This window comes from Lemur catta, chromosome 21 (genome assembly GCF_020740605.2).
Source record: "Lemur catta isolate mLemCat1 chromosome 21, mLemCat1.pri, whole genome shotgun sequence".
NCBI classification, from domain to species: domain Eukaryota; kingdom Metazoa; phylum Chordata; class Mammalia; order Primates; family Lemuridae; genus Lemur; species Lemur catta.
The window spans coordinates 32,398,661-32,409,608 of NC_059148.1; the positions used below are offsets into that span (position 1 = coordinate 32,398,661).

General features: G+C 48.2%; 1 long non-coding RNA gene across 1 annotated transcript; it reads right to left on the reverse strand.

The window, feature by feature from the left end:
• Positions 1-674: 674 nt before the first annotated feature.
• Positions 675-2,033, reverse strand: LOC123625619. The gene is made up of 2 exons (XR_006730594.1): positions 2,001-2,033; positions 675-1,059 (listed from the first exon to the last, which is right to left on the reverse strand). It is a non-coding gene; the product is annotated as an uncharacterized LOC123625619 (long non-coding RNA).
• Between the last annotated feature and the right edge of the window lie 8,915 nt (positions 2,034-10,948).

Genomic DNA, 10,948 nt, shown 5'->3' on the forward strand with positions numbered 1-10,948 from the left:
CCTCAGCCAGGTGCGCAGAGGCCACCCTGGCCAGCGGCACTGCGGGTCCCTTCCCCTCCCGGGGCGCAGAGGGGCGCCCTCCACACCATGATTGGTGTCCGGGCAGACGGGAGCGAGGGGTGGACAGAGCACTTGGCCCCGCCCGAGCCCGGGCCGGAGGGGACCCGGCTGGACGCAGCAGGCACAGGCGGACCTTGCTGGCTGGGGGCTGAGGCGGGACCAGCTGCGGTGCAGAGTCCCGGGCGCTGGGTGGCGCCAGCAGACCAGTCCCACGCGGTTCCAGACCCACCCTGAGCGGGCCGCTCCCCAGCTGAAGCGATCGGGTGTCTCCAGGCCTCGCCGCGCAGGAAGCAGGGGCCGCTTCCCGGCTCCCCTCCTCGGCTGGCCCGCGGGTCTCAGCCTCTGACGCGGCAGGTGGAGGAGGGCGCTGCCGGGACCCGGAGCGCCGATGCTGGAGGCTGCAAGCCCCCGCTGGGCTCCCCCGCCGGGGGCCAGCGGCCACGTCAGCCCGGCTGGCCCCCTCCCCCACCGCCCCGGATCTGACACCTCCTCCCCCGCCCACCGGGATTGCCCAGGGCCCACGGGATCCCGCACGGCCACGGGAGCCTCCTTATTTCTGCTAATTTCTATTTAGCGTTTGCAGGGGAGCTTGGTCCACACGAGACACAGTCATAGCCTGGCCTGGAGAAGTTGTGTTTATTTTCCCCCACGGAGCTGCGCTGGACGCAGCTGCTCGGGAAATATGCAGCAGCCCCTTGCACAGACCCCGGCCCCCCACGGAGGCCCCGCCGCCTGCGACTGACCCGGGCCGGGGCCTGTCAGCTTCAGTTTGCGTTTCCTCAGTGGCCAGAGTCGAACGGCTGTTCATGAGCTTATAGGCCATTTGTATACTTTCTTTTTGAAGTATCTTTTGTATTTCAAGTGACAAATCTTCCTTTAACATGATGCCACAAATTTTATGTATTTTGACTAATATTTGAACTATTTGCTAATTTTTCTTGTGATTTCTTCTTTGAAGAGGGGCATCCGGGCTGACTGGCCTCCTGGTCAGGCACTGAGCTAAGAAGAAACAAAGAATCAAAAGTCAGAAAAAGAATCCACACCCCACGGCTGCCTCGTGGCCGGGCTGCTGCCACGCGCAGGTCTCTCTCTTGCTCCCCCTGCGTGTGGGGTCGCACACACTTGCCCGTGCTGGGAAGCAGAGGGGACAGGTGCCACAAATGCCTCCGTGTCCCCAAAATGCAAAGGATGCAAGAGCCACATCTGGTCACTGATGGCATTTCATTACGCTGCTGTCTGAGACCACCTCACGGCGATTCGTGTGTCATTAGATAGCTCATGTTCAGCTTTGTTTAGTGACCAGGAATTTTGACAAAATACCTGAAATTAAAGAGGGCAGATGGAGGAGGAAGCTCTAGATATAATGGCATTTTAAAAAATAAATTTGACTTTAAGATCATAAGAAAAGTGGTGTCTAATCTTTATTCTTTGGTATTTATTGAGCTGATATTTATTGAGCATCTGGCGTGATGGCGAAAGATCCACCCGGAAGGATTGGCAGTAACGAGCGACGCTCACCAGGCAGACACAGGAGACCACGTGATCCACAGCACTGCCGACATGCCTAGAAGATCCTGCCTCAGCGTGGGGACGATGAACCCTCCAGGGAGGGCCCCACCTAGTATCGCAAAGGATCCAGCTGTTTCCAAGAAGCCCAGCTGCATCCCAGAGCCAAACTCAAGAGTATTCGTAGCCTCCTAAGAACACGTGGCACCCAACAAGGTAAAATTCACAAGGTCTGGCATCCGACGAAACGTCCGAGCAAGCAGAAAAATATGACCCCCATACTAAGGAGCAGAGTCAATAAATTGAAAGCAAACCAGAACTGATACAGATGTCAGCAGAGAACAAGGGCATTAAAACAGCTGTCATAACTGCATCAACGTGTTCAAAGTAGAGGCATAGAAGATATAAATAAATAAGACCCAAATGAAACTTACGTAGATGAAAACTACCTTGTCTGAGATGAAAAATACTTGGGAAGCAGGAGGGATGGCCTGGCTGCTGCACAGCCCCCAGCTCTCCTAGCCTGGGGTTTGCCCTTGCTGTGTCCTCACAGGGACAACACTTGGATTTACTTCCTCTTTCACAGAACCATGAAGCAGGCAGCCTCTGCACTGTGGGGAGGGCACTGTGGGGGGGGCACGGCTGGGGCTCCGGGTCAGGTTCCCAGCTGGGGCTCTGCCCTGCCCTGGGCTCCTGCATGGCCGGTGCTGAATCGTCCCGACGTGGGCCTGGTCTGGCCCTGCCTGTCCCCGGGGCTTGGACAGCTCCAGTGCCAGGGGCTTCTCCCAGCCCTGTGCTGACCACACAGCAGCTTCCGGTGCCCGTCGGCTCCCGTCTGGGCCGCGGACGGGGAGGACGCAGCAGGGACCCGCACCCACATCTGAGCAGCCTGTGGGGGAACTCCTGGGTCACCTGGGGAGCTTCTCACCAGGTGTGCGCAAACTCCTCTTACATACAGGCGCCTGAGCAGGTGAACCTCTCCCTGGCCTTTGAAGGTAACAGCCCAGCAAACCCGCAGCTCAGCTGAGAGGCCGCTTTCTGGTCTGGAGGAGTTGGGCACAGGCAGCACCGGGGGGCTCGTGGGAAAGCCGAGTGTGACCTGTGATCTCCTCTGCGCTCCTTGCAGTGCGGGTAACGGCTGCCTGATGGCGGGCAGTGGGGGAGCGGATGCCTCGGCCTGGCCATGAGGTGGCAGATGGCGCCAGGGTGGGGGGCAGAGGGCGTTGCCTCTGGGGCCTCAGCTGCTGGGCCACCGGGTCCCTGCCCTGGAGCTGTCCCCTGTAGCCGAGTGACCAGGGGCGAGCAGGACCCTCCTTGGCTTCTGACTCAGTCTCCCTCTCTGCATGGGGTAGGGGGGAGCAGTGGCCGGACAGTGCTCTGCTCTCGCGCTCTGCACACGGCAGGTGCCAGCATTTGCTTCCCAGACGGCCGCAGCGACAGAGTCCCGGGAGGAGGCGGCGGTCGGGACACACCGTGAAACCCTGACTCCCCCTGGGCTCCGGGGAGGTCGTGTTCTCGTGACCCCTGGGAAGGGCTGAGGCACCCGGGCAGAGCTGCCGCCCCTGCCTTGACCCACCACTGCCGAGTCTGTGTCGGCCCTGTCGTGGGGGACCCGGCGGAGCCGTCATCGAGGTTAGCGTTTGCGCGCGTGGGTGAGACGGTCCCTCCCTCTGGGAATCTGCGATTTGGTCTGAAAACGCAGGATCGTTGGATGGGGACAGGTGGGGACAGGGCATCGTTCTTGTCATCCTCGTTGTTTTGTGCAGATCCAGCTTTCCAGCTGGTTAATTTTTCTTTTGCTTGAAGAATTTCTTTTAATTTTTTTTTGGTAATGAGAATCTGGTGGTGATAATTTCTTTCATTTTTTTGGTCTGAAAAAGTTATTTTACTTTCTGTTTTGATGGTATATCAGATATACCATCTGTTTGCTCCTGCCCTCTGGCGTCACTCCCTGTGTGAGAGGACGCGGCTGCCAGTGAGCGAAGCTTTCCCGTGCCCAGACCTGAGGCCCCGAGGGTGAGTGTGACCTTCCGGTCCCAGCCCCGGGGACACTGCCTTGCTATCCCCAGCCGCCTGCTAAGGGGCGGCCGGTCCTCAGAGACCCGGGAGGGGCTCCGTGTGGACATTTGGAAACGGGGAACCCACAGTTTCCACCACACTGGGGTCCCCACGCCCAGGACGTGGTGGCCACGGGTGTGACGTCCACGCGGTGGCCTCTCCGCCCTAATGGGGTATCAGACTCTGGGCTGCACGTGGCTCTGGCTCAGCCTCTGTGAAGAAGTTCGTTGTCATCTCTGTTTCACTGGCAGGGTGTTCAGGTGGTTGTTCACAAACGTAGTTTCCTTACAGTAATTTCCTCCTTCCAGGGAACGTGCCATCGCAGCGCAAAGTCCTCCGTGTCCTGCCTTCAGAGTCTCAAGCGTCATTGCTGTGTGAGGTCTGCGACTGCACGGTAAGTACTCCCGTGTGTTTCACCATGTGTTTCACAATAGCCACACGCTCCCAGGTCATCACCGTTAACCCCCAATCAGGAAATCCACCTTTCTCCCTGACAGTCCAATCCACCAGGCCCACTTCACCGCCTTCCCCAACTGGGAGAAAAATGTGTCTTTCCCTTCGATTCCAGTTTTCTTTTTCTGGAACTGTTTCTGAGACTGTCCCTCAGTTTCCCAGCCTTGGCAGATCTAAAGAGCAGAGATGACTCCAAGGCTGGTCTGGGCAGCGCTTCCTCCTGAGCAGATATAGACCCCCCATTCCGGGCAGGAACACCCTGTGTTTATGCCGTGCTCTCTCAGTGCAGCCCCCCAGGGGGAGCGCAGATCCCCCCCGCCACTGGTGGTCTCAACCTGACAAAGGCAAACAGCGCTTTACAGACTCAAGTCTCGTCATATCGCTGTCCTGATTTATAACTTTGCCAGTGGTTTCCTACTGGCCTTGGAGAAACAACGCAGGACTGGCCATGGCCTCCAGACCCTGAGCGGTCCTGCCTGCTCCCCTCTCCCACACAGTCTACCCCAGCTGCCTGCAGTCTACTCTGCTCTCACTTTCAGGGACACAGCCAGATTTTGGTGTCTCAGGGTTTTTATTCAGTTTTCCTCAACGCATCCATCCAGTGGACACCCTTAGCAAATTTTCCAAGGGTTTGCCCAGCTAGAGCCTTAAAGTCACAGCAGTTTGTGGTATCTAACAGTAGAAAAGTTGATAATGTGATTTTTCAAAAGACAAAAAAATTCACTATTTAGTGTATCATTTGTGAGACTCATATTTATATATAGACCAAGGAAATAGTAGCCAAAAACAGTTTATATTTTAGATAATTAGTAAAGAAAAATTAAATCTCACTGCCAAATGAAAGGCAAATGGCCTAATTGATCATGGAAATTTCATAAGAATTTACTGAACCACATGTTACCTTGCTGTGTTCTCTAGCCGTGTGTGTGCACACGTGTGTCCACCAGTTGCGAGGTATCTCAGGTTTGTACACTTATGTTTACATCACCAATCGATATGACAAAGTCCTAGTCCATACTATGACAATGTACATAAATATTGGAAAGCACCTTTTAAAATTTTACCATTTTTACCACTTGTGAATATATAATTCAAGGGAGTGTCGTACATTGCCCGTGTTGTGCAACCATGTATTTATTAATAGTTCCAGATGCTTTTTTTCTTCCTCTGAAGGAAACTCACAGCCCATTACAAAGTCACTTTCCTTTCCCTGTCTCTCAAGTCCCTGGCAAGCACTAATCTGTTTTTCATTGCCGTGGATTTGCCTGCTCTGGACATTTCATACTAATGGACTCATATAATATGTGGCCTTTTGTGTCTGATTTCCTTCACTTAGGACATTTTCGAGGTTCATCCATGTTGCGATATACATCAGTACTTCATTCCTTTTTTCTGTATGATTAAATACATACAGCATTCACCATTTTCACCATTTTTAAGTGCACACTTCAGTGGCATGAACCACATGCACATTGTTGTGTAACCATCTCCACCATCCATCTCCAGAATTTCTTTCATCTGCCCCAAGTGGAACCCTGTACTCCTTAAACACCCACTTCCTGTTTCCTCTCCCTCAGCCCCTGAGAACTACTCCAGCTACATCATAACTAGAGTATACTCTATTTGTCCTTGTGTGCCTGGGTTGTTTCACTTAGCACGATGACTCAAGGTTCATCCGTGTTGTTACATATGTCGGAATTTACTCATTTTTAAGGCTGAATTATATTTCATTGTGTGGATGGACCACATTTTATTTATCTGCTCATCTGTCAGTGGATACTTGTGTTGCTATTTTGGCACAGTGAATAATGCTGCCATGAATGTGGGTGTTCAAGTCCCTGTTTTCAGTTCTTTTCAGATATACCCAGAAATGGAATCACCGTGTTGTAAGTTAATTCCATCCTTAATTTTTGAGGTACTGCCATATTGTGTTCCATAACAACTGCTCCATTTCAGTTTTCTCTTTCCCTTTGATGGCTGAATAATAAACATATTAGCTTATGATATATCTAATTTTGCTTATCCATCCATCTGTTGATGGACGTTTGGGTTGTTTGCATCTTTTGGCTCTTGTGAACAGAGCTGCTATAAATATTCATGTACAAGTTCTTGTTTGAACACTTATTTTCTAAAATTTGGGGTGTATACCTCGGAATGGAATTGTTGAGCCATGGTAATTCTACTTATAAATTTTTGAGGGGAACATTCAACTATTTTACACACAGGCTGTACCATTTTATATTTCTACAAGCAGTGTTTAAGAGGATCCAGTTTTTCTGCATCCTTGCCAACACATATCTTTAATGTTTTTTAACAGTAGCCTTTCTAGTGTGTGTGAGTGGGTATGTCATTGTGGTTGGAATGTGAATTTCCATAATAACTCATAATGTGTACTATCTTCTTGCGTGCTTGTTGGCCATTTGCTTGTCTTTTTCTGTGCAGTGTGTATTTTAAGCTCTTTGTCCATTCTGTAATTGGGTTGTTTGTCTTTTTGCTGTTGAGTCTTTAAAAGTTACTTATATACTCTTGATAATGGACCGTTATCACATATAACATGCGTCTGTGGGTTGTCAACTTACTTTCTTGGTGGTGTGTTTGGATTCCCAAAAGTTTTTAATTTTGAGAAAATATTTTCTTTACTTGCTGTGCTAATGGTGTCAGATCTAAGAATCTATTGTTAAACCCAATGTTATGAAGGTTTATCTCCGTGTTTTCTTCTAGAGTTTATGTTTTTATCTCTTACATTTAGGGCTTTGGACCATTTTTAGTTAAATTTTTCTGTGTGATGTGATGTAAGGGTATAGTTTCCTTCCTGTGCATGTGGATAGTTCTCTAACATCACTTGTTGAATTTAATGACCTTGGGCCTTGTTTACAATCAATTGACCGTAAAGGTATGGAATTATTTCTGGACTCTCAGTTCAGTTCCATTGATCTATATGTGTACCCTCATGCAGGTATCATCCTGTTTTGATTGCTGTTGCTTTGCAGTAAGGTTTAAGATTTAAAATTGAGAAGTGTGAGCCTCCAAGTATGTCTTTCTGTTTCAAGAAGATTTTGGTTATTTGTGTTGCCTTAAAATTCCATCTGAACGTTAGGGTCACTTTGCCCATTTCTGCCAAAAGGCCATTTTGGATTTTTGTAGGAATTGCATTGAATTTGAGATAACTTTGTGTAGTATGGCCATCTTCAAACACATTCAGTCTCCAGTCCATGAGCATGGAATGTCTTTACATTTATTTAGATGTTCTTTAATTTTTTCAGTAGCATTTTGTAATTTTCCACATACAGGTTTGCACCTTGGTTAAGTTTTTTCCTAACTGGATTATTGTTGTTGATGTTATTCAAATGGAATTTATTTCTTAATTTTATTTCCCCGTTGTTGATTACTAGTGTAAAGAAATAAAATAGATTTCTGTGCATTGATATGTTGTTCTGTGACTAAGCTGTATTTGTTTGCTAGCTCAAATAAATTTTTTTAATTCCTTAGGATTTTCTATACTTAAGATCATGTGATTTGGAATCTGTGACTAGTTTTACTTTCCTTTCACATATGGATGCCTTTTATTTCCTGTTCTTATGTAAATGTTCTGGACAGAACTTTCAGTACAATGTTATTTTTTATTTCAAAATGCTAATTAAGGTGGTACAAGTGTTTTTGTTACATGGATGTCTTGTATGATGCTGAAGTCAAGGGTTTCGGTGTGTCCATCGCCAGAATAGTGTTCATTGTGGGAAAGTTTTTATCTTACAACAACTCTCCCTCTCTCCCCCCTTATAGGTTTTTCATGTCCTTTATATCGCTTTGTGCCCATGTATATCCACCTAGTAGCTCCCACTTATTAGTGAAAACATATGGTTTTTGGTTTTTCATTCCTGAGATAGTTTACTTAGGATAATGGTTTCTAGTTCCCTCCACACTGCTGCAAATGACATTACTTCAGTCCTTTTTTTTTTTAGAGGTAGGGTCTTGCTCTGTTTCCTGGGATAGAAGGCAATGGCATGATCATAGCTCACTGCAACCTCACACTCTGGGGCTGAAGTGATCCTCCTGTCTCAGCCTCCTGAGTAGCTGGGACTATGGGTACATGACACCATGCCTGCCTTATTTTTCTTTTCTTTTCTTTCTTTCTTTTTTTTTTTTAAACACTGGGTCTCACTCTTGCTCTGGCTGGTGTTTCCCTCCTTTTTATGGCTGAATAGTACTTCATGATTTATATACATATACATACACACACACACACACATATATACACACATTTTTGTCCCCTCATGAATTGAAGGGCACTTACGGTGATTCCACATCTTTGCAATTGTGAATTGCTCTGCTATAAACATTCGAGTGCAGGATAAAATGACTTTATTTCCCTTGAGTAGATACCCAGGAGTGGGATTGCTAGATCGAATGGTAGGTCTACATTTGTTTCTTTGAGGACTCTCCGTTCTGTTTTCCATAGAGTTTCTACTAATTTCAGTCCCACCAGTGTATCAGTGTTCCTTTCTCTCTGCATCTGTGGCAGCATCTATTGTTTTTTGACTTTTTTTTTTTTTTTTTTGAGACAGAGTCTCGCTTTGTTGCCCAGGCTAGAGTGAGTGCCGTGGCGTCAGCCTAGCTCACAGCAACCTCAAACTCCTGGGCTTAAACGATCCTCCTGCCTCAGCCTCCCCAGTAGCTGGGACTACAGGCATGCGCCACCATGCCAGGCTAATTTTTTCTATATATATTTTTTAGTTGGTCAGATAATTTCTTTCTATTTTTAGTAGAGATGGGGTCTTGCTCTTGCTCAGGCTGGTCTCGAACTCCTGAGCTCAAGCAATCCACCCGTCTCAGCCTCCCAGAGTGCTAGGATTACAGATGTGAGCCAACGCGCCCGGCCCTGTTTTTTGACTTTTTAATAATGCCTATTCTGATTGGGGTAAGGTGGTACATTATTGTAATTTTAATTTGCATTTCTCTGATGATTAGTGATGTTGAGCAGTTTTTCATATGTTTCTTGGCCATTTGTCTATCTTCTTTCCAAGAATGTCTGTTTCAGTCTTTTGCCCATTCTCGGATGAGGGTGTTCATTTTGTTCTTGCTTATTTGTTTGAGTTCTTTGTAGATTCTGAATATCAGTCTTTTGTCAGATGTATAGTTTATCAGTATTTCTCCCATCGTGTAGGTTGTCTATTCAGGGTGTTGGTTATTTCCTTTGCTGTGTACAAATTTTCTAATTTAATTAAGTCCCATTTATTTATTTTTGTTTTTGCTATTTGTCTTTGGGGTCTTGGTCATAAATTCTTTGACTTGGCTGAAGTCTCAAAAGTTTTTCCTACTTTTTTTCTAGAATTTGTATGGTTTCATGCTTTTCATTTAAGTCTTTAATCCATCTTGAATTGATTTTTGTATATAGTGAGAGAGGGATCCTGTTTCCTTCTTCTGCGTATGGATATCCAATTTTCCCAGCAGTATTCATTAAATAGGGCTTCCTTTCCTCAGTGTATGTTTTCTCCTTTGTCAAAAATCAGTTGGTGCCAGGTAGACGGTTTTATGTCTGGGTTCTCTATTTTGTTCCCTTGGATTAGTCTCAATTTTTTACACCAGTACCATGGTGTTTGGGTTCCTATAGCCTTGTAGTATAATTTGATGTCACGTAATGTCATACCTCCAGATTTGTTGTTCAGTATAATGTGGCATGCAGAGGTGAAAGTGAGCATCTTTGCTTTGTCCCTGATCTTAGCGGTAAAAGCTCTCAGTCCCCACTATTGAGATAATGTTCACTGTGTGTTTTCCATAAATGCTTTTTATCATGCTAATAAAATTGCATTCTATACCTAGCTTGTTTGGTTTTTAGATTAAAAAATGGTGTTGTATTTTGTTTAAAGTTCCTTCTGTAAGAATTGATATGATGATGTGATATTTTTCCTTCAGTATGCTAATATGGTGTAGTACATAGGAGATAATAGAAAAAAACTTTGTGATACAATATCTGAATAACAAAAAATGAAGTCTATTTAAAAAATCCAGGGCCAGGCATGGTGGCTCATGCCTGTAATCTTAGCACTCTGAGAGGCCGAGGCGGGTGGATCGCTCGAGGTCAGGAGTTCGAGACCACCCTGAGCGAGACCCCGTCTCTACTGAAAATAGAAAGAAATTATCTGACCAACTAAAAAATATATATAGAAAAAATTAGCTGGGCATGGTGGCACATGCCTGTAGTCCCAGCTACTCGGGGAGGCTGAGGCAGGAGGTTCTCTCAAGCCCAGGAGTTTGAGGTTGCTGTGAGCTAGGCTGACGCCAGGGCACTGTAGCCAGGGCAACAGAGTGACACTGTGTATCAAAAAAAAAAAAAAAAAAAAGGCAGCTGGATGTGCTGGGCCTGAAGCCAGTGAATGACAAAACGATTCTGACTGTTACATTGAAAAAAACAGTGGTCGGAGGGTTTCAGGAACTCGAGGTCTCAACTGCCACCGACAGACACCTCGCCCCCCGCCAGCCCGGCCCCCCGCTTCCTTGTCAGGGCGCGGCCGCGGCCCACAGCGTGCGCAGACGCTGCCCCTCCGCGGCCAGGCGGGCGCCAGTCGCAGCCGCCTGCAGGCGGAGGGGAAGACGCTCCCGCGCGCTCCCGCCCAGGCTCGGTCGCCATCTTCCGCGCGCGCTTTCCCGCGCAGGCCCCACCCCCTGCTGCCGGCGGGCTGCTCGCCTCGGAAGCGGCCGCCCAACCTGCGCGACTCTAAGGTGGGGGTTCGGCCACCGCCCATCCCGAGGTGGGGCGGGGCCGGGGCGGGGCCGAGGCGGGGCTGGGGCGGTCCCGGCATGGCGGCCGCGGCGGTTGCGCGACGAGGCTCCGCCCTCCCGCCGCTCTCGGAGCGCGCGACGCCTGCGCGTGCGC